The 24,062-nt window shown below is 39.2% G+C and overlaps 1 protein-coding gene across 3 annotated transcripts in view; it reads left to right on the top strand.

The window, feature by feature from the left end:
• GTDC1 (glycosyltransferase like domain containing 1) overlaps positions 1-24,062 on the top strand; it is a 3,282,804-nt gene that overhangs the window by 753,136 nt on the left and 2,505,606 nt on the right. The gene's annotated exons all lie outside the window — the stretch shown is intronic.

Below are 24,062 nucleotides of genomic sequence, written 5' to 3'. Positions count from 1 at the left end.
ACATCCTGCCCAGGCATCATTGGCAGACTTCTCTGTAAACTCTCTGAATTAGCCAGAACCAGAGACAGAATCACCTTTCCACATTACCATATAAGGAGTCCATGGCTGTAGATAGGGTTGACAAGAGCTTTTTCTCCTAAGACACTTTTAAACTTAGCCCCTTCAACTGTTAGTCTCCCATGTGAAGGTTCCACTCTTTCCTGGTTGAGCTGATGCTAGGCAGCTCCTAAATGCTTCATCCTATGCACGTGTCCCTTCAAATTATCTATGGTATGATCCCCAGTTATTGTTATTAGAGGTAATATACAATTATCGACCCTAGGATGGATAAAGCCAATCTTTAACCAAATGGAATATTTTAATTTGAGCACAGAAAGAAAACTGGCTAGCCTTAAAATGGCCAGCGAGGGTAGCTAGCGTAGGTGAACCTATCAAGGAGTATTTATAAAAGACTCTTACCAAGTATTCTTAGTTAGAGTTTCATATACAGTGATGAAAGTTTGACTGAGGATGTTAAATTAAGAGCAGCAGGCTTAGGAATGTGCCTCTGGCAAACAGCAGAACTAACACTATCCTCCTTTGAGAATTTAAAACATAATTTAAGCTAGGCATTTTGGTTGATCCATTCTGGGTGACATACTGTTAAGTCAGGCTTTCCAGGATATGTTTGTGGAGCTTCAAATGAGAAAGCAAATGCTGACCACAGTATAGAGTCTTTCTGCTGTTTCATTGACCCCCTTCTTTAATCAATATTTGTCTTCTAGGAAGACACTCTCCCTGCCACTCAGAAAATGAAGAGCCCCCCCCCCCCACACACACACTTTGGGCATTGTTACTTCATTCTGGCTTTGCTGGCCATATCACACATGACAAATCCACTGAACCAATAGGTTGCAGTCTTAATTGTCACATAAAATGGCCATCTGTGTGGATCTGATTATTAGACTTCATTCCAGCTTGGTGACCCAGCACAATGCACCATTTGGGTTCTTGATTTACTTACTTACTTAGTGATGGCTGTGTCTTAGATATGATGTATCCTTCCCAGTAATAATTCCACTGAGGGGCCAAACTGCCTCTTCAGAGACCTGGAATAAGCCAAGATTGTCCTCATCAGTGGGCAGCAGGCAATTCTTCCATGAAAGCAAAACAGAAGGCTCTCTTTCCACTGTTTTTCTTAATCTGATGGAGGTGGATAACTTCTATCTTGTTCTGGACTTTAGCCAGCTTTGTGAGTGCATCTGGTACTGCACATTCCATGTGTTGAGTCTCTGGACTGGTCTTGTTTCTGCTGCCACATGATGTCTGGATGGTGTTACTGGACATAACAATTACTTTCATTACATTACTTTCTGGGGTCTACACAGAAGTTCCTTCAATTCCCTCATGGTGGGTATCAATTTTGATGCAGAATGTAATTATTTACTAACTCTTTTGAGCCCAGGATATTTACGATATTGTTAGCCATTGTGGATAATGCTTGTGTACAAGGATGTCTCTCTTTGTGTACTCAGTCAGTATTTCAGAGTTTATAATATCAAATGATAACTGTAAAATATTAGTAGTTAGGGTTGTACATGGTAATGTTAAAAAGAGATATATAGCCCTTTTACAGACCTCCCAACCCCCTGCCAGAGTTTGAAGCTAAGTTTTATTTGGTAATATATGCTTTTCTAATGGTCATGATTTTATTTCCAGGGGCATGTTGTATTACTGTTTTTAAGTCATTACTAATAAGTAAGATAATTGAAGATAATAAGTATAAATATTCTCAAATCGTTACAGAAGCAACTACATGTGATAACGTACTTGATGTGATTTGGGTTAAAAGTAGAGTGGAAGTAATTAGTTGTGTCCATCACCCAGAATTAGGGCATGATGGTCATAGCTGTATTTAATGTGAGGTAGCTTTTCATGTATATAAAGGAGCAGTTATAGAAAATATAATTAAGAATTTCTGCAGAACAAACTTTCATGCAGTCGACTCAAATCTTAAAGCGTAGCTATGGAGGACAGTATTGAGGAGAAGAGCAGTAAAGAAAGGTGGGAAATTTTGTATAACTATATTTATAAATGAATTGCTAAGTTTGTCCCCTCAGATGTTTTAACACATGATATGGAAAGACAACATCCTTGGTCAATTGGTATATCACATGAAAGAGATAAAGTAAGGAGGGTGTGATGGAATGATAAAAAGAACCTAAGTGTAGGTAACAAAATTATCCATTCAGGTGTGAAAAGATCATTTGCAAAACTGGTAAGAAAGGCTAGATTTTTTTATGAAACAAGGCTGGCAGAAAGTCCTTTGAACAATAATCAGGCTAGTTTCAAGTATTTCAGTTTTTAAGTCTAGTTTATCCAGTCTTTGCTTAAGTAATGCTGATGGGTACATTACCGGACCAAGTGAGTTAGCTGCTATGTTTGCAGACTGATTTTTTTTTTATGTGACCCCTATTTGTTGAGATGCTCCCTTACTTGAGGCTATAAATGTTTATGGCGTCTGCATTACAGTTTCTATTAGAAGTGCTTTATAATCCATTTAACTCAATCCTTCTGCCCTGACTGATGGACTGAATAGGTCTTTTTTAAGTAACATTGTTGTTAGCTTGACATCATACCTAACAGATTTGTTTTGCACCCAGTAATGGCAATTAAAAAATCAACAAAAAAAAAAAAGCCACTAATCCACTGCAAGTAAGTCAAAATGCTTCAGGAATGCTACAGGAAACTCTTTAGCATATTGCTGATTTATTCTTTGCTTTCGTCATATATAACTGGCTTCTTCAGAATAACATCATGAAAAATTCTGTCATTTTATAAAACATATAAACTAATGAAAACATCTTAAAACATTCACGTTTAATAATCTATTAAAAAAACTTAGCTTATTTTTAAAGACACATACATGTATTTATTGGGTCTTTATCACGTTGTCGAACTCTTAAAGGTTTGAACATCATATGGTCGACACCATATGATTGAACTTTGAAAAGTTTGAATGTTTCAACGGAGATCTCCGTACCTTGTGGAATGGGAAGATTTCCCTTTTCTGCGCTGTAGTACGATCTCTGAGTTGGTATATTTAAAGAGTGGGAGGTGTGGGGGGTGCAGCCACCACATGGTGGGTGCAGGAGGGCTTGCCCACCTGCTTAAACCGTTCAGGTAGGTTTTTCTTTGGTTTATTTTTTTATTACATTTTCAAACTTGTAAAAGTTCGATCGTATGGTGTCGACCATATGACGTTCAAACTTTTAAAAGTTCGATTATGTAATATAGATGCGTATTTATTCCCTAGAGGATGACTTTATACCCAGTATCTGGAAGTAGGTCATAGTGATACCTATTTCTAAGTCTCAGACTGTTTTTTTTTTTTGTTTGTTTTTTTCCCATAATCTTAGGCCTATTAGTCTAACATTCATTTTTAGAAAGTGTTATGAATTCTCATTTGAGTATTTATTGCAGGATGAGTACCAAGAAGGGATCGAAATCTGTTAGCATGGTTTTACTTTAGGTCATTCACATTTGACTGATCTGATTAGCTTTTATCGTTGATGAAAGCCCTACAGTTGATGTTACATACATTGACTTTGCTAAGGTATTTGATACTATGACTCATGAATGATTAAAAAGTATAATGGAACATCAAAAAATAAACTAGTGTATTATGGGATGGGTGTCTACTTGTCTGAGAGGAAGGAAGAGTAAAGTCAGAAGTGAAAAATGTATCTTGAAATTTGAACTTAACTTGAAAAGTTATTTATGATAAGGGTTCCACAGGGGTCCATTCTGGGGCCAACACTGCTTGGCCTATTCATGTTAGGATTTCCTAATCGGATAAATAAAGTCAATTTGCTGAAGATACCAAGGAGGTGGGGTTTGTCATGGATATCAGTGCTCACTTGACACGTTAAAGTTACTCACTTGTCTTGTGGTAAAGGATTAAGAGGTATGAAATTTAATTCCAGACAAATGCATGCATATGCATTTTGGTGCTAATGGTTAGGAATATCCTTGTGTATTAGACAAACATTTTTTGATGAAGGCTAATAATATTTGGGATTTGGGAGTTATTGTTGATTGAAGTTTAAGTTTTGAGGAAAATCTTATGGAGATGCTTTGAAAATGGTGTGGCTTAATTAGGAATATTGTTCAGTGTTAGGGATGAAAAAGTAAGAATTCCATTACTTAATCTGTCAGACATATTTTGTAATATTGTGGTTCATTTTGCATGTATAATTCCTCTCAGATCTTGAAACTTGAAAAGATAACAAAGAGCCCTTACTAGACAGGGTGCTGGACTTTGACACCATACTTGCAGTGCTTAATTGCTTGTCATTTTTCTCTGTTGGATACATGCTATGAGGGTACTTGTACACAAATGTTATAGGTATGAAGTGCATAAAGCAAAACTGGGTATCAGTTTTCTGCATCATATTTTTCTTTTTTATTTTACGAGGAACTATATGTTTTACAAAAGTCAAGAACTGCAACTCGAGAGTTGTTTTTTTCATACTGGGGTCAGCAAACTCTGGAACATGTTACCTTTGCTTTTAAGAAAAGTTGGGTGTACTGAAGCTTTTAAATAAGCAGTTGGTATATGGTTTGGTAGAGGAGTTTATGAACCAAGGATTTTCATTAAGCAAATTCCTTAATGTCTTATTGAGCCATGAGTTTTGTAACTTATAACATTGAAAAGAGTGAATAAATTATTTCCTCCAGGAAGGAGGGCATTGCAGTGGTTGAACAAACCAGTTCTAGGGTGATTGCTAACTGCATTATGTTTTGTCTTCAGACAACAAACTAACAGTTGGAAAATGCTTCTGTCAGAAATCACTTATTATGGGCATGACTGCTTCAAGGGCATGTTTCATAAAGGTCTCTTTCATAGACATTTTGTGTTGCAGTCACTTGGTTGTCACTTCATATCTTCAACAGATATTATTGCTGAATTTACAGCTTCAGGAGTCTGCCTTTGTAACAGCTTGATGCTTCATTACATAGCCTTCTGTGTCTTTGCATTTAGGCTTTCGTCCTTTGTTTTCTCAGTGGTTTACTTCCGCTGCCTGGGACGTATTCCCAACAGCTTATCCACTGCAGAAGACATGTAATATTGGTTAACAGATATGGAATCACCGTAGCAGTTAATCTGCAAGAAGGCAATCACAGTGGTGCTTATTACCCTACGACTGTCTCCCTGTGTTTGAGTGACTTGTCCACCCTGTAGTTGCTGAAGGATCTCTATGTAAATTGGGCAAGTAGGTAATTTATTTCATGCTTGTTAAATTTTATTTCTACCTCTCTTGCAAGTTTTGTTTGCAGAAGAGATGGTTAATAAACTGAGTGGTGAAAGGGCTACTGAGTACACTGTCCTAGCCTACTGTATGTACTGTAGGGATCACATGTGCCCTCCCCCCAAATTGATATCAACAAAGATAAACCTAGCAGCTGCTTTGCAAGTCCCCTTTCAGGTAATCCAATATCATGAGTGCAGATCTGCCCTTTTTTAAGGAGCCTTGAAGTTCGTTTTAAATCTAATAATGCAATAGGAAAGCAGATACATTAAATAATTCTACTTTATATGTGAACAGTGCAGCTAGTTGTGTTGAAAATAACATAAAATGAATGTATTTTAATTGATAATTCTAGCGTTTTGAGGTGGTTTGTTCAGTGTTTTAACAATATTTCCTTTTCAGTCACTATTTTCAGAAATATTAATGATTGGTAAATCTGGTGGAGAAATAGGTCTCTGTTGAACATGCCTGAATTCTAGACACATTCAGATTCCTAACACGAGTGTATAGCAGAGCTTGATTTTTACCTAGTAGCACCTGAGCATTATTTCTATTGCACAGCATTAGGCCCTTTTCTCTCTTTGTGTTCCCTTTTTTGTGTGCCTTTCCTTTCATTTCTGTTTTAAATACAGAGTCCCTGCATTTTTCTTGATTTAGTGACAAAACTTTTATACATACCTGATTGCTTAATAAGATTTAATTGTATACTCCCTGCCTTCCTCTGTAATCCAGCCTGCAGTTTGGTTCTCTGGTTTTGTTGACCGTCATGCTGAACAAAATCACAACTGTTATTAAAGTTAAAAAAAAAGAAAGCCGTTAATTCAGAAATTATGTAGTGTATATGTTTGTGCACGTCTACTGGAGTGTTGTGTAGTTATGTTAAAAAAAGAAAGAAAAATGAAGATAGTTTATTGTAGGTTAACAAACGCAGACCTCATTTCAGTTCAGGTATATGTTGTCATCAAGGGGGGGCTCAGGAGTTCAAGTGAAAGACAGGGTAGTTAGATGTTTAGGTGCACTTACACAATCTGAAAATGCAGAGGGAAATGCAGCAATTCTGGAAAACTCTGACTTGCAGTTTAAGTTAGGTGAAAGGGGAAGATGATGTTGCAATCAATAAGATGTAATGGTATCTGGGACAAAGGAATTCATACTAAATGAGTAAGAGTCTCATGGTACGTATGATGCAACACTGTACATTTAAACTGAACTTTGATTGCTAGGTGCTTTATATTTACTATTTTCCACTTTTGTGTTGAAATTGTATTTATTATATTTATGACTAAGGTATTTACTGGACATGACAGGAAACAAAAGACAGCAGAGTAAGCTGTTTCCACTGCATTGATATAGAAACCTTATTGCTATGCTACAAAATATGTGTATTCATAAAACTATTTATATGGTTCATCTAAATTATGAGTTTTATAGTTTATACATCTCTGTAATAGCATTGCTTAACAGAGCAAAATACTTACTCAGCAAAATAGTATGTCCATAGGATTTTGTCCAGTGCCCCACCCAATGATTTACATAGACAATAAAACGTATTTTGCAAACTTTCTCATTTAGAGAAACATTTCTCATAAGAAATGTTAGATTTCTCAGCAAAAATATTGTTTAAGCTAACATTAAATTGCTTGCTCAGAAATATTAAATTCAATTTCAGTTGTTAGCTCTGCACTCTACCCTTTAAATATTGAAACTTCTGATATTAACTTGTCAGTTTTTGTAACTAGTGAGTATTACCATAGGACTACAACTTAGAGAGAATGAGAACCACTTTAGGTATGTGTTTTGAAATGTAATAGGCTAAACAAATTGAACTTAAGTCTCATCAATACAAACAGAATTCTTAAGAAAGGATCCCTCTCTCAACCTTCATTTAAATTTGCTTAGTGTTGCCTTTTTCCACTCATACAATTTATTTTATGTTACAGATATCACTCTTTGCTGTTTTATTATTGTTTGTACTATTCTTTGGTAATGAATAGCCAAACATTTAAGAAGTGTACTGAATCCATCATCATCATCATCATCAACAACAACCCCCTTTCCCCCATTTTCTACATGAGGTCGGGGTATCGAGTTAACTTTCTCCATCTTTCTTGATTCAGTGCCACTCTCTTTATCCTTCAGTGGTCATGCCTGTTGCAGGTCTTCTCATGGGTAATCCATCCATCTCTTTGCTGGATGCCCTCATTTCTTCTCACCTCCTTCCTGTCTCTTCCAAATCTTCCTCATCAGATTATCTTTTGATTTCCTGCACATGTGCTTGAACCACCGTAATCTATTCTCTTTAACCTTTTCTACAATTGGAGGTACTTTGGCTTCTGCTGTGATTTCCTCATTTCTCTGTCTTATCAATAGTGTGCATCGTACCACCTGTCTCATGGACTTCATCTCTATCACCTCTAGGTTTTTCAACTGCTCTGCTTTTACTGCCTAGTTTTCTGTACGAAACAGTAGTATTGGCTGCACAACTGTTTTTTATACAATAGGTTTCACCTTATGTGACATACTATCCCAGACACTCTGTGCAAGTTGGCTGCAGCCCCTCTGATTCTAGCTTTGACCTCCTCATTCAGATTTTTGTCAACCCCCCCCCCCCCAGGTACTTCAGTCTATTAACTTGTTCCTCTATTTTCCTTTCTACTTCAATTTTCAGTTCCTTTTGATTTCCCCCATGTGCTGCTGTGACATCTGTCTTGTCTGTACTCAGTTTCATCCCATGTGCCTCTAAGTTTTGGACTCCATTCCTCTGTCATTTGCTTAAGTTGTTGCTCAGAGCCTGCTTGTATTGCCAAAATATCTACATATGGCAGCTTTGTTGATCTGTCCGCTCTGACCTGTTTGGAATGTACTGCATCACTAGTATGGGCAGCAGTGGGCTCAGAACTTCAACCATCATTCACATGCACTCCCACTGGGAACCCCCTCTGTGAGTCCAAACACTGTTGGTACTTGTGTCATTGGGTCCTTGTGTACAACCTGCACAAATTCAGTCATTGTTTCCAGGACTGCCCAAATCAGCTTTCTTTGGACCTTTTGTATGCTTCTTCAAGTCTAGGAATGCCCAATTGGACTCTCCCTCATCTCTAGCTTCTTCTCAACTATCTGTTTCACAGTAAACATCAAGTTGGTTGTGCTGCATCTTGATCTGAATCCAAACTGTCCATCTGTTATCTTACTTTCTACTGTTCTGTGTATTTATCAGTTACCCTCTGCAACATTTCATGTGGTGTGATAGGGCTTTGATAACTCTGTACTGTCCACAGTTGTGAATGTCCCCTTTGTTCTTGTACACTGGCATTAGAAAGTGTATTCTCCATTCCATTTGGATACACCTTTCTCTTGAGTACCCACTTGAAGCCATTTTTCTCTAACTCACCCAACATCTTGTTCGTATCTACTATGATCTCATCTGAACCTACTGCTTTCCTTGACTTAATTTTCCTTGTTGTTGCTCTTACTTCTTTTGGGGGTTGTCTGTTCTTTCTCTGTCATTGTAGGCTGTCTCTGGGTACTACAGTTTCTATGGGAGTTCTTAATTCAGAAGCTGCCAAACTCCTCCTATCTCCCTTTGATGTCCTGTAGGCTGGTGAGCAGGTTGTTGCTGAAGTGTATTGAATATGCCCTTAAAAGTTTACTACAAGACAGACACAAATTGGCTGAATGAATAACATTTCAAAGTAGTGTGTGTTGAGAATCTTTTCAATCCTAAAATGGTTATAGATAGAGCAATTTGTTATTGCATAGTTGATAGTTTAGCTGTGCACCCACCCTAAATGGGATTGACCTTGAGCATCACCACCACACTTGAGATTAACAACATTGGCCCAGGACCAAACCTGAGTCTCAAGTTTAGGTTTAAGCGCCTGAGCCCAGGCACTGTACAAATCAGTAAATAAAAAATGAAACCTGTCTCATTCCTTACACATCAGAAATGAAGCACATAAGTTAACAAACTAAATGCAGTTATGTAATTAAAGGAGATAAATGTTATTTGTAAGTCGGTTCAAATAGCCCCTTTTAAATCCAGCGAAAGTGGGTGAGTCCCTAAGCAAATCAGGAATTTAGTTCCATAATAAAAGACCTTGGTAACTAAATGATTGACTCAATGTTGTAGGTTGGAACTAACAGGAGACCTTGTGTTGGAACGGAGTGTATAACAAGGATTATATCTATAAAAAAAAGTCTGATAGATAAGATGCCAAATAAACCAAAACAAGGATTTTACAGATGGTCCATTCCTTATAGAAAGATATTAAAAATTCTGAAGAATCGGGGTAATATGTTGGTATGTTGTAACCCCAATAAGTAACCGAGCTGCAGAGCTTTGCACCAGCTTTAAGCAAGCAAGCACTGAGTCTGGTAAGCCGATATATATATATATATATTGCAGTAATCTAAACATGAGGAAACCAAAGCATGCCACACAGTTCGAAGGTCACCGGGAAGAGATACAATGCTTGAAAATTCTGATGTTCTGCAGATGAAAGTAAGAAGATTTGACCGCTGCCAAATTCTGTTCAGTGTCAATCTGTTGTCAAATATCACATCAAGATCTCGCACCTTTGACACAAATGAAAGTCTGGTACCCTGATAAAGATATTTAGGGACAAAACCAGAAAGGAAACATCCTTCAGTGTTGCATGAACCATCAAAACAACAGTCTTAGAGGTGTTAAGCCTGAGCCTGTTGCTCAGTCTTAGAGGTGTTAAGCCTGCGCCTGTTGCTCAGTCTTAGAGGTGTTAAGCCTGAGCCTGTTGCTCAGTCTTAAATGGGTTGAGCCTGAGCCTGTTGCTCAGTCTTAGAGGGGTTGAGCCTGAGCCCGTTGCTCAGTCTTAGAGGGGTTGAGCCTGAGCCCATTGCTCAGTCTTAGATGGGTTGAGCCTGAACCTGTTGCTCAGTCTTAGAGAGGTTGAGCCTGAGCCTGTTGCTGAGTCTTAGATGGGTTGAGCCTGAGCCTGTTGTTCAGTCTTAGAGGGGCTGAGCCTGAGCCTCTGTTGCTCAGTCTTAGAGGGGTTGAGCCTGAGGCTGTTGCTCAGTCTTAGAGGGGTTGATCCTAAGCATGTTGCTCAGTCATAGAGAGGTTGAGCCCGGGCCTGTTGCTGACCATCTAGCTGTGGATGTGTTCCAGATCATGTGAAAGGAAAGCAATGTCAGACAGAGAATCCTGAGGGAATGATATGTAGAATTGGATGTGTCATCACATAGCAATATGCATGTGTCTGTGACAAAATACTGATAGTAATCTCAGTTGTGTGCTATTAATCCACTGGTTTGGGGGAGAGGGATTGCCATAATGGTCTTAAACTCTGTACCTTGTTTCTGGTTATTGACTGCGCTTGTAAAAGACTATAGACTTATAGCTTAGTATTTTATCTATAATTTTTTACCTATTAGCAATGATATTGCAAACCCTGAAACAAATAATGTCAATAAGCAGCAGTAGATAAATGGTGAATAACAAGATGCCAAGAGTGGAGCTGTTTGGTGTCCCACTGACCAAAGGGTAGGAGGAAGAATTCACCCCTCAGTACTTGTCTAGCCCTAAATCTTGACTGGAATGGATCAAAGATGACCTGACTACTCAGATGGACCTCCAGCTGAAAATCAAGATTGTTGGAATCCAGACCAGCCTTTTTAAGGATTGGGGTAACAAAAAGCTTCCCTCAAATAAGAGGAAAATACTCTGCTTCTAAGAGAGGTGGTGACAGTCTCTTGTAACAATGGTCCAATAGCAGCTGTGGATGCCAGGTGGTCTTACGCATACTGGAGGTAAGAACATACAGATCACTGATGTCAAGAATGCAAATTCATTCAGGTGAGACTAAAGAGAAACCTCTCAGTGATCATCTGCAAGGCAAACAGGGGATGATGAGAAAATATGATACAAGCCATTTTGGCAGACAAATAGCATGCGTACCTCTCAACTGTACAGATTTTTGCATAACGTCCAGATTTTGGCCTGATATTTTTGGTCTGTTTTTCATACAATTGTGGTTTTCTGGCAAATTAGTGGCAAATCATTAAAGATTGAAGTTAGAAAATAATGACAGACATTTTATCTTTCAGAAAATTCACGCTAATGCAAAACCTGTTATACTGTCAACTTTCTAAGTTTGTAAAAGTATTATTTAAAAATTATCCCTATTTTTGGGCCTTTGTCCCACTTTTATTTATGGCTTTGTCCAGATCTCTTGCTCTAAGAGGATGAGAGATATGATAGCATGCAGTCAGTTCACTTTCCTCTGAAGCAATGGGTTGCTGAGTGTTGAGACACTGGAGGTTTAGAAAGATATCCAACCACTCTGAATAAGGTAGCAGGCAAAAAGCAGCCTCCAAGATCAGCATAGAATGGTAGGCAGACTTTCAAAAATTGATCTCTGACTAATAAACTGAGAAGTTGTTATTTAAAATAGCTTGTTTTCAAACATATCTCTGCACTGTCACCTGTCTTATAAATGAAGGCCAGTCTTTTTTAAGGAGAGGGACTGAGCCATGGCTTTGGGGGGATCGTGCTGAAATGCAGGATCAACCAGATATCTAGACCCTCTCATAATAGGATTTTATAAATGTTAACAAGGTCATCAAGATCCTTGTCGGAGTTGCTAGAAAATGATGGAAGGGCAGAAGTAAAGCTCTTAGGCGTAACCAGTTGGAGACTCCTAGAACAAACGTAACTATTTTCAAGGGGATAATAAAGAGACAAATTAACTGAAAACTTCATGGAAGAGTGATCTGTCCTAATTATAGGGTTAACAGATAAGTTAAAAGTAGGAAAATCAATCTGAAAAACAAGATCAAGAGTGTTACTATATATGTGAGGCAGTTAATCTCCTGTTTGAAACCAAAACCGTTCATAATACAAATAAACTGTTGGACAAAGGCCACAGAAACATTGTCCATTCTGATATTGAAATCACCCACAACTAACGAGGGAGATTATTTAAAACATAAAGAAATATGTTAACTCCATTAAAAAATCTATTATTAGGAGACCAAGAAGATAATAAGGCAGCAAAAAGAAGGTCCCATTCTTGGGGCAGAGTTGAAGGTGTTAGTGCATTTTGTTTTAATATGAGTAAAAGGGATAGCTGTACAGTGGATAATAACCATCCTATCCCATCTCAGCCACCCCTGGTATAATGGAAAACAGAAAAAAAGAGGGAATTAAGGCAAAAAAAAAAAATCTGACTGGAATCAGCATCTAGCCAAGTTTCAGCAACAAGAACTAGATCATTATTACTTATTGGGTCAAAGTACTAGATTTACTGCAAACTGATCTGGCATTATAATATAAGACCTAGACAGAGTCAAAGTCAGAATCATTAGGCAGAGTTTTCTTAATGTTGTACATAGGGCTCACCCTCCATGTACAAGGTTTATCCACAGAACTTTTAAAGTTAGAACTCCATTTTCTAAGGACTGTGTGTATGGGATCAACACCTGAGGGTGTAGAAGAAAAATTGCAACTCAATTGTTATGCCAGGATCGAAACATACAACAGCAGCTAAAAGCTGTTTAGGTTTAGTAAATAGGTGGAAAGCCAGTAATTGCTCTATACTGGAAAAATAGTCATTATTTTAGCAAATGGATAAAAAGATATAAAAAAGATGTAAAGATAACTATAAAACTCTGTAAAGCGCATTTATATTACGCTGTCAAAAACTCAAACTGTCGACAGCATAATAATTGACGCGAAAATGTCGAAACCCCCAAACATCGAACACACACACACACACACACACACACACACACACACACACACACACACACACACACACACACACAAAAGAACAAAATAAAACACCCAAACACAACACAAATTGCTCTTTGCAGGGGTGTAAGCCCCCTGCACCCCCCACATCCCCCGCTACTTAAATATACCAACTCCGAGATCGTACTACATTGCAGTAAATGGAAATCTCTCCTTACGGAGATTTCCATTTACATGAGCGATGATCTTCGCTTACGACATTTTGGTGCCGACAATATCAGCTCGATATTGTCGGCCTTCGACAGGGTAAAGTAGACCCTGTAAAGCAGTTACTAAGAAAAGACGAAGATAAAGTTAGCCAAGCAAACAGTAATGCCCAGCAGGGTGTGTTACTGTGTAAATAACATCCCCTAGATGCCATTGGGCCTCAACACCCCTGGAATGGCATTATTTACACAGCAACATACATGCTGGAAGGCATTATTGCACTTCGAGAATGGACTGTCTGTAAAATTCTTGTGTTTTACTTAGTTATTTATTTGTTACTATATATTTTTTATATATTTTTAATGTAAAATAGTTCCTCCGCCTAATGTTTCATATTTGCTGTAGTGTATATAAATGGTGTTGGAGGAAGTATCTTGCATCCAAGATATAACATGTTAAAAAATATTCATATATACTTCGTGTTTTGGTCCCTTACTCCTAAAATGTGAGGTTTGCTGCCAGTCATTAGGTATTGAAGTCACTAAATAATATACATTTGAGTTTCAGACTTTATTTCCTTCAGAAAATTCACGCTACTACAAATCCTGTTATTTAAGCAACTTTCTAATTTTATTTTATAAGAGCAATGTTTAAAATCTGTTCCTACTTTGAGCCTTTGTTCCCATTCATTTTAGGCTTTATCTTGATTTTATGAGCTAAGAGGTTGAGAGGTATGCAAACCTCTTTACTGCTGCTGACAGTGGTCGCTCAATATCACTCTCTCACTCACACACTTGTGCTTTAGAAAATGCATGCACACAAACCTTATCATTACAGAAACTTTTCCATTTTACAAGAGCAGTATTTAAAACCTGTCCCTGTTTTGAGTCTTTGTTTCCCCTTTACTTTAGGCTTTATGGCGACATCTTGAACTAAAAGGTCGAGAGGTACACAAACCTCAACTGCTGCTGCCAGTGGTTGATCTCTCTCACTCTTCGCAATCTCGCACATCATACTTCTGCTTTCATGCACACAAGCACACAGACAGAAACATACACGCACAGACTTAGTTTCATTTACTTTTACATTTACACTTGCTAAACAACAAAAGTGCTGCTTAGTAACTGCTTGTTTGATCTCGCTGTCACTCTCATACACACATACATAAACTCATACTTTTTTCAAATTTTCATTCTCTGTTGTTTTTATTTTACACTCTCAAAACTGCAAAAGAGCTGCTTGGCGAGTGTAAAATAATGGTGACCGTTATGTCACTTTCAGTCTGAGCTGTACAGCAGCTTGATATGCTGCCGTGAAATGGCGGTCTCGTTTTTTAGTGGGTGTTATCTGTAGATTAACACCCAGTTGGAGAATGTTTGTTCACCCTTCAGGGTGCCAATCTACAGGTTGCCCTTTCTATAAGATACAGTAACACCCACTTTCAAAAGTGACAACATTAGAAACATCAAGAATTAAGAATCAAACTCATAAAATAAGTGGTAACAATAGTATCCACCCCATCAGGAAAAATTGATCAACAAACATCTTGAAATTATATTTGTAGAAGGATTATATATTGTAGGATTAGATAATGGCTGCGGAACTTTTTAAATTAAATCCTAAATGAAACTGGCTGTCTCTGACAGTCCTAAAAATGGCTTCAGTCAGCAGGAGTACAAATAAAATAATCAAAAGCTGGCATTTAGTAAGCCACCTAGTAATATCCTCAAAATCTCTTAGAAGTCTCCCTAACACGGAGAGGAAAAAAGTTTAGAACTGATGGTATGAGTGGCTTTTCTCATTCTCCAGTTTGTACGAAGTTTGGGGTGGAGGATTCCTCTACCTCCACCATTACTGTGCACTTTGTCTTATGGCATTTCTCATTTACCAGTAACAAGTGTTGATTCTGTTCCCATCCAGTTGGTCAGAGAAGATATATTTCTTCTGTTTCAGATTTTGAAATCATGACCATTATCTTCTAGGCCAATTAAATACTGCAAGGATGCTCACTTAATGTTAGTTGTGTTCAACACTCATAGGGTTGATACAGGTGTTTGCTAGGTTCAAATTTTGAGTACTCAGTCCTGCAAATCTTGACATTGTTGCAGGCAGGCTGTCCTGTCCAGTTCGATGCTGATCTTGTTGGTGTTTGCCTCTGTGACTTTGACCTTGAGCAATCAGGGTTGTTGCACTTCGCCTTAAATGTATTGCCAACATGAGTGATTTTAGGAATTCTGCATTAGTTGCCCTTGGCATCCATCTCTAGTTACGTCTACCCTAACTTTGAGCAGAGCCTTTTTTTTTCTTCCATTCTTTCAGCTATTAATCCTTCTTGTCAGTAGATCAGAGGATCTAAGAGATTCTTGCAGCTCATCCTGAATTATTTGGACATGTATTGGAATCTTCTAAGAAATACAGGTGCAAGAGGAGCCACCTGGACTTCCCACCAGACTCCCCCACCCCAGAAATTGACAGTGAAGATGTGTTGATTCAACACCATGCCCCATAAAGAATTCTTATTTTTGTAGAAGTCCTTGAAATGATGATGCAGAGGGTGGTATGGCCAATAGAGCATGTTTGTACTCCAGAAAACATTCTACAAGACAACTTTATGACTGCTAAGACTTCATATTAAGTTGCACACCTTTTGGGACAGGACGGTTGTTTTGTAGTCAGGACAGCATAGGAAGTGCTGATTGTTCTGTTACATGTTCCAAGAATTTCAGATATGATCCCCTTGCTTCCCAAAGATAGATTTGCTGGGTTGAGTCTTCCAAAGTAGTCTCTATTGATGCTCATCATATTGATCACTGCTGCAGTAGCTTTAGCTATATGCGTCATATCCTGCCAAGGATATATGAGTCAGCCAGCTTTCAAAGCTTCAGGGAACCTTCCATACTCCCAAGCAGTCAGTTTGAGCTGAGCTATCTAAAAAAGAGAAAGCCGTCATAGCTTTACTGATGCTGAAGAGAGAGCACTTCTCTGCAGGCTTTAGAAGATCAAGGGTCAGTGTATGCTGTTCCATTGCTCTCAGATAAGTTCTCTTTGAGGGAAAACCATTCCACATTTTAAAATTGTTTTATTGTACTTTCCTGTTCAGGAAAGTTATTTTTAAACTCATGACAATTTGCTGAAACACAAACTCCTAGAGTTAACTGTGCTTTTAAAACGAGAGCACGCTTTTTTCCTGTCATTTTTAAAAGTTGTTTAAAGTAATTGCAAAACATTTTTTCTGTAGAGAATTTGACTTGATTTTACTTTTTGGGAAGGACTAAGTGTTTTTACTGTGTTTTTATTTGAAAACATTACTTTTAAAAAAAACTAAAATCTTACTGGTGTTTGCTGCTTGTTTTACCTGTAAAAGAGGCACCATTTTCATCTTGACCATGGAAGAAACTACCAGTCCAGTGGTTGGCCCTCCATACAGCCACAAACAGATGAGTTAAGCAAACAGTCTTTGCTACCACAACAAACTAGCAATTTGCCTTGGCCAGAGGTGGGTGACTCTGCTGTGGCCATAGCTTGCTCCCCAGACCACTCATCTTTTACCATGGATTCATAAATTCATAGATTGTTACTAGGTCAACCACCCATGGGACCTTTTTAAGCCTAAGTTTTCCCAAATGAATAATAATGTCCTGCTGTATTTGTGGTGTAACATCTACAGCCACTGTGGACCGGCGGTAAGCCAAGTTCTTTGCGACTATTGGAATCCCCTCAGCGGGCTAGGGAGAACCATTATTGTTGGGTCTGGGAGAGGGAACAAGGAGGGCATTCCTTTTTAGTCAGAATGTTGTGCTCATCCTTGGGAAGCTGCTGTTGACATTAATAACACTGCTGGCCCCATTTTTCCTGTTAAAAAAAAAAAGAAAACAAAAACAGAAAAAACCCCCCCAGAAAAACTAAACATGTATCTACTCCTCCTCAAATTTCCTTAAGACAGGAGTAGTTTACTTGGTCTGGCTTAAACTTTGAGGCTATTGAGCTTTCTTGTAAGGTGGCTCTTGGTAAAAGAAAGGATACCTCTTTTCCTAAAAAGATTCAAGATTCTGAATCTGTAAAGGAAGATGACATGAGAGATACAAGGATTTATGTTCAATATTCTGATTCAGACCTGGAGGAAACTTTTTTCTTTTGTTTTTTTTCCCAGTGGGGTTTTCTGTTTCTTTGAGACTGTTTCCAGAATGTGCCAGTGTGTTCAGTGGGAGAACAGTCCCTCAGAAAATTATGTGAGCTGTCAGAGAAGGAATTTATAAAACCTTCATCAGTTCCCCCAGTTGTGTTAGCTCTGGGGGATATGTTTTTGTTACTGTGTGCAGTTTTCCTGATAGTCAGTCTGCTCCCCTAACAAGACAGATAGAATTATAAAGTTCCCAAGTTTTTATATACTCTCCCATACTTGACCGTGCAGCTATAGCTCAAGTTAATCCAAAAGCAGATAAACAGTTGGTTAAGTATAGTCCTACTCTTCCTGACAAGGATGGGATGATTTAATTTTGGGAAAAAAGTGTATGCTTCTGCAGCATTGGTTTTCAGAATTCTGAATTGCTAGGCTCATATGTTAGTTTATTCTGACTAATTGTGAAAGTATAAGGAATATTCTAACTGCAATTTCTTCTTGTGAAGAGAAATCTGCATTGTACAAGTCACTGCTCATTGTTTACACTGTGTATAATTCATTTGATACTTCATAACGTATCTGGCTCCAGTTATAGCTGATTGCAGGCTACATAATGTCCAGATTTTTCCACATTTAGATGACTTGCTTATCTTTGCAGTCTTTTCCAAAATGTCCGGTATCTCTCTCTCAATCTCTCTCTCTTTCTCTTGGGTGACAGGTCTGTTAGACAAGCTGAGATTTCAGGCAAACATTCAAAAGTCTTTTTTGACTCCTTCATGCAGGATTGTCTTCCTGAAGGGCCAGCTTGACACCTTAGTTCTTCCACAGGAAAAAAAAATAGATCTATATCTAGATCTATTCCTAAGGTTTTCCACTCAGATGTTGGTCATTGCAAGGGAATACCTCAGGATTTTGGCTCTTATGATTCTTATGATACCCTGGTAAGACTCCACATGAGAAAGATACAGTGGTATCTGAAGTCGTTTTGGTCCCAGCACCAAAATACTTTATCTTTTCAAATCCCAGTGCTTGTTTTTGTGAGACGAGAAGTCACTTGGTGGAAGCAGCAAATTTCCCTAAATCCAGGTCTCCTGTTCTCCCTCCCTGCTCCAAAGCAGACAGTCACCACAAATGCCTCAGACTTGGCTTGAGGAGCAGTGATAGGGATAAAAGTGCTAGGTGTGTAGGACACCAAGGATAGATGCAAGCACATAAATATAAAAGGGATGCTTGCCCTGATCAAGGCACTTAACTCTCTGAATTATCTTTTGTTTCCAGGACCACTTCAAGTTGTTGTCGAAATTACCACAGTCGTAGATCAACAAGCAAGGGAGAACCATATTGTATCTCCTTTGCAGACTTGCCATATTCAGGCATCCTATATTCATCAGAGCAAAAATGTGTGGCAGATAACCTGAGCAGAACAAGGGCAGACCCTCCTGAATGGAAACTGGATTGGGGGGGGGGGGGTCTTCCAAGATTTGATTAATCTGTGGGGAGTCAAGTAGACTTATTTGTCTTCCCTCTGAACAATCAGCTGGCAAGATTCTACTCCAGGACTTCACCATGCACGAAGGCCTGGAAGACAGATACCTTTTCCTTAATCATCATCATCAGCTCTCTTTTCCCCATTTTTTTCTACATGGGGTCGGGTTATCGTGTTAACTGTCACCAACTCTTTTGATACAGTGCCACACTCCTGCATTCTTCGACACTCATGCCCAACTGTCCCAGATCATCTTTCACACAATCCATCCACCTCTTTGTTGGATATCCTCGCTTCCTCTTACCTTCTTCTGGTCTGTCCCAAATCTTTCTTACCAAATTGTCTTCTGTTTTTCTGCACGTGTCCAAAGCACTGTAATCTGTTCTTTTTGATCTTTTCTGCAATTGGAGCTACTTTGACTTCTGCTCTTATGTCCTCATTTCTTTGTCTGCCCACAGTGTGCATCCTACCACACTTCTCAGGCACTTCATTTCCATCACTTCTAGCTTCTTCAACTGTTTTGCCTTTATTGCCCAGGTTTCTGCACCATATAGTAGTACTGGTCACACACCACTGTTTTGTACACCTTACTTTTCAGCTTCTTTGGCATTCTTCTGTCATAGACTACACCTGACACTTTATGCCAGTTGGCTGCAGCCCCTCTGATTCTAGCTTTGACCTCTTCATTCAGACTTCCTTTCTCCTCAGCCACCCCTCCCAGATACTTGAAGCTGTTTATCTGTTTCACTATCTTCCCTTCTATCTCTATTCTCAGCTTCTTCTGATTTCCCAATTTGCTGCCATTATCACCATCTTATCTGAGCTTAGTTTCATTCCATGTACCTTCAGTTTTCCATTCCATTCTCCTATCCGTTGCTAGCGTTCTAGCTCAGTCTGCCTGTAATGCCACATCATCTGCATACAGCAACTTTGTTGATCTGCCGCCTCCAACCTGTTTGCTAATGTATTCCATCACCAGTATGAACAGCAGTGGGCTCAGAGCTGAACACTGGTGTACACCGACTCCCACTGGTAACCCCTCTCTGAGGCCGAACATTGTTCGTACTTGAGTCATTGGGTCGTTTTACATAGCCTGCACTAATTCTACCAATGTTTATGGTACTTCAAACCACCACAGTACTGCCCAGATCAACTTTCTTGGGACCTTGTCATATGCTTTCTTCAAGTCTAGGAATGCCCAGTTGGACTCTGTCCTCATCTCTAGCATCTTCTCAAGTATCTGTTTCACTGCAAACATCGGGTCGAATGTGCTGCATCCTGCTCTGAATTCGAACTGCTTATCTGCCATCTTACATTCTACTACTCTGTGAATCCGTTTATCAATCACCCTCTCCAGAACTTTCATGCAGTGTGATAGGAGTTTGCTGCCTCTATACTGCCAAGAGCTGTGGAGGTCCCCTTTGTTCTTGTACACTGGCATGAGTATGCTTATTCTCCAGTCATCTGGGATATGCCTTTCTCTCCACACTGCTATCAGTACCCTCAGGAGCCATTTCTTCACTGTCTCACCCAGCATCTTTTTCATACCTGCTGACCTCATCTGAACCTGCTGTTTTCCCTGACTTAATTTTCCTTAGTGTTATTCTTACTTCTAGGGTGTGCCCCTCTTCTTCTCTCATCATAGGCTGTTTCTGGGGCAGTAAAGCTTCTGTGGGATTTTCTTCCTTTAGAAGCCACTGGAAATGCTCCTTCCATCTTTCTTTGATGTCCTGTAGACTGGTAAGCAGGTTGTTGCTGGCATCCCTTAAGAAGGGTGTCTGACTGTCTTCTTTATGTTTCTGTCCTTGCCTTGCAACCTGATATAGTTTCTTTGTGCAACTTACTGACTCATTTTTCAGAAATTGGTAGAGTGCCTCCAGTGCCCTATTCTTTGTTGTTGCAACTCTTTCTTAGCTTCTTCGTTAGCCAACCAGCAGTCCTTCCTAGCCTGGTCAGCCTTTTCTGTCTCCCACTTCTTCTTGCACTCCTACTTTCTTTTGATGACTTCATAGACTTCTGAATTCCACCACCAGCTTTTCTTATGTACCTTCTTTCCATACCTGGCTTTTCTGTATATCTTTTCTGTAGTCCTAACACATGCTGTTTTTAGGAGCTGCCATTCTTGTTCAACTCCACCTATTTCCTCCTCTTCTTTGGGTGCTAGATCCCTGAGTAATTTATTGAACTGTTGTACTTTCTCTCCAGTTAACTTCCAGGTCTTCAGTCTGGTCTCTTTTGACCTTAGAGTCTTTTCTGACCACTGCTTGCAGCTGATTGTAGCAACTAGTGGTTTATGCTGTGGACCGACTGTTTCACTGGGGATGAATTTGCAATCATGGATTCTACCCCAGTACCTTTTCCTTACTAGGAGGAAGTCTACTTGAGTTACATGTTGGCTACTCTTGTATGCGATCTTGTGACTGTCTCTCTTTCTGAATCATGTGCTGGCTACTATCAAACCATTTGCCAGGTAGAAGTCTAGAATGGTTTCTCCTTCTTTATTCCTGTTGCCCCACCCAAGTGGACCCAGACAGTCCTCATATCCTGTTCTGCCTGTCCCGATATGTGCATTCAAGTCACCCATTATCAACACCAATTTATGTTGTCCAACTTTATCTAGTATGTCCTGCAACTGCTGTCTGAATGCACTCTCTTCCTCACTATCACAACCCTGCTGTGGGGCATAGGCTGAGATTGTGAATACTGCCCTGTCATTACACTGGAGTCTGATTGCCATGAGTCTGTCATTAATTCTGATGATATCCCCCACTACCTTCTGAACCCTTTCTCTTGCCACAATTCCTACACCATTTTTAGCCTGTCCCCCTCCTGAGTAGTAGAGTCTGGATCCCAAGCCAAGTGGCTTTGCTGCACAGCCCTTCCATCCTGTCTCTTGGATACATAGGATGTCCAGCCACCTCCGTATCATCATTTCATTTACTTCCAAGCTGCATCCTATCAGTGAAGCTACATTAAGCGTAACAATTCTCAGTTCATGTGAAAAACAAGATAAAGGCCATAGACCAGCTCGTAGGGAACCAAACAAAAATATTTAATGCCAAAGGACTTTGTTAGCACTTTTGTCCACAAGTACAATCAGTGAACTTCATTGGATAAAACAGTCATAAAATCACAGCATTTTTATATAAACAACTCTCCAATCAGCGTACAACAATTCCCCATTGATTAATCCACCCTTCTTTAAAAAGTTCCTGTTAATTTAATCAAGAATCACTTTCCACCATAAAAATTAGTGTAGAGTGCAAACACTCAGCATGTTTTTTGGACACAGGAGAATGTGCAAACTCCAAACGGGCATTGTTCAGCGGTTAGGATTTAACCTTGTACCTTGTGCATGGGAGTCATTGATGTTAACCATTATGCCTTTTCCTTAACTTGTTCTTGTATGTTTTTCCACCCTTTCTACTGATATCCAGGATACTTCTGAAGATTCAGTAGGAATCCCCCAAGATCATTGTGGAAACTTCTCCCTTCTTTTGAAAATGGCCGGGGCAGTTACCACAAGCTTCTTCACAGAATGGATGTACCCACACAAGATCAGATGTGTTTGATGCACCCTCAGCCCCAGTCAACTTTAGCTGACTGCCTGGATGATAGTCTTAATTCCCTTTTGGCACCTTTTTACTGAGGACCTGCAGCAGGTACTAATGGAGGCAAGAAAGTCATATATTAGCAAATGGAAAAGGTTTTGTAGTTTGTGCCAACAACTTAGAGAGCACCTATTCGGGTCTAGCTGTTCTCTGGTTTAACAATATTTGTGTGACATATTATCCTGTGGCTTTTCCTGCTCCTCCATCAAGGTTCATTTATCGGCCATTTCAGCATTTCTGCTCATGGGCCCTTCTATTTTAATGCATTTTCACTTCAAAATATTTTTGAAATGGGTTTTCCATAAGAAACCTCCAAGAAAACTATTGGCCCCTCCTTAGGATTTTAAGTTTGTGTTGGAGAAGCTAACACTTACTGCATTTGAACCAGCTAACCTGGATGACCTGAGGTTCTTAACATGGAAAGCAGTTTTATTGATTGCTGTCACCTGACCTCTGCAAGAAGGGTATCTGAGTTGTAAGCTGTTATGGTAAGTCAGCACTTATCTCATTTTCCACGGAGACAGGGTTTCTTTGAGAACTAATACTACTTTTATGTCTGTGGTGGTATCAGAGTTTACTTTAAGCCAAACTGTCACTCCCCCCATTTTCTTTCCTGAACTTAAAAATGGAGAAGGGATATTCCGTATTTTGAATGTCCACAGACAGCTCAGGTACTATCTTGACAGCACTAAATCTTTCAGATCCTTGGATCAGTTATTTACTTCTTGTGAAGTTAAGAAGAAGAAGAGACAACCTGTGTAAAATGGTTGTCTAAGGCGGTTATCTTTTGTTATATATGCCACAACAAAACAAAACTTTTCCAGGTAGGATTAAGGCCCACTCTACCATGGCCTTGGTTTCATCTATGGCTTTTTGGAAAGGGTTGGATTCTAGAAGTATTCTAGAAGCAGCAACTTGGTCCTCTATCCATACATTTACAAGGCATTACAAGCTTGATTCCTTCTCTATGTCTAGATCAGGCTTTGCTAGGACCATTCTCCAGGGGCTACTGGACCCTTTCCCTTCCACATCTCAAATGTAGTAAGCTAGGGTAATCTATCCATATAGTTAAGGCTACTACAGCAGTGATCAGAATGATGAGCATAGCACAGTTGTGTAAGTAAACTTATTATAACAGTAAATGCTTCAATGATCACTGCTGCAATAACTACTCCATCCCTCTTGTTTCTTGGTGTCTTGTTTATGCCAGGGTGTGAGTAATTATTTTGTTGTTCCTAGCATTGTCCATTCAAGACTCTGCCTCCCTTTCTCTGTTGGCATGAAAGTCTTGAAGAACTTTGTTCCCAAACCTATATTTTTATTCAGCTCAGCTTGAGCTGACTGATGGTTTAGGTGCTTTGGGAGCTGGACAGCAGGATGTAACCCATATAGCTAAGGCTACTGCAGCAGTGATCATTTGAACATCTACTGTTATGGAGAGTTTACTTACACAACTGTACTTTGCTTTAGCAACCCTTTCATACTCTTCAGAGTCCTGTTGTTCATCCAGAGCAGTTACGTTAAGCAGTCTCGTTAACTGATCAATTTGCACACTGTCTCCTGTGTCTGGAAGATCAGAAAGCTATGGGTTCTATTCCAATACAAGGTTATTAGATTAATT

Source organism: Protopterus annectens, chromosome 6.part0 (genome assembly GCF_019279795.1).
Source record: "Protopterus annectens isolate FY-2018-M chromosome 6.part0, PAN1.0, whole genome shotgun sequence".
NCBI classification, from domain to species: domain Eukaryota; kingdom Metazoa; phylum Chordata; order Ceratodontiformes; family Protopteridae; genus Protopterus; species Protopterus annectens.
This window is presented reverse-complemented; position numbering and strand designations above follow the sequence as displayed.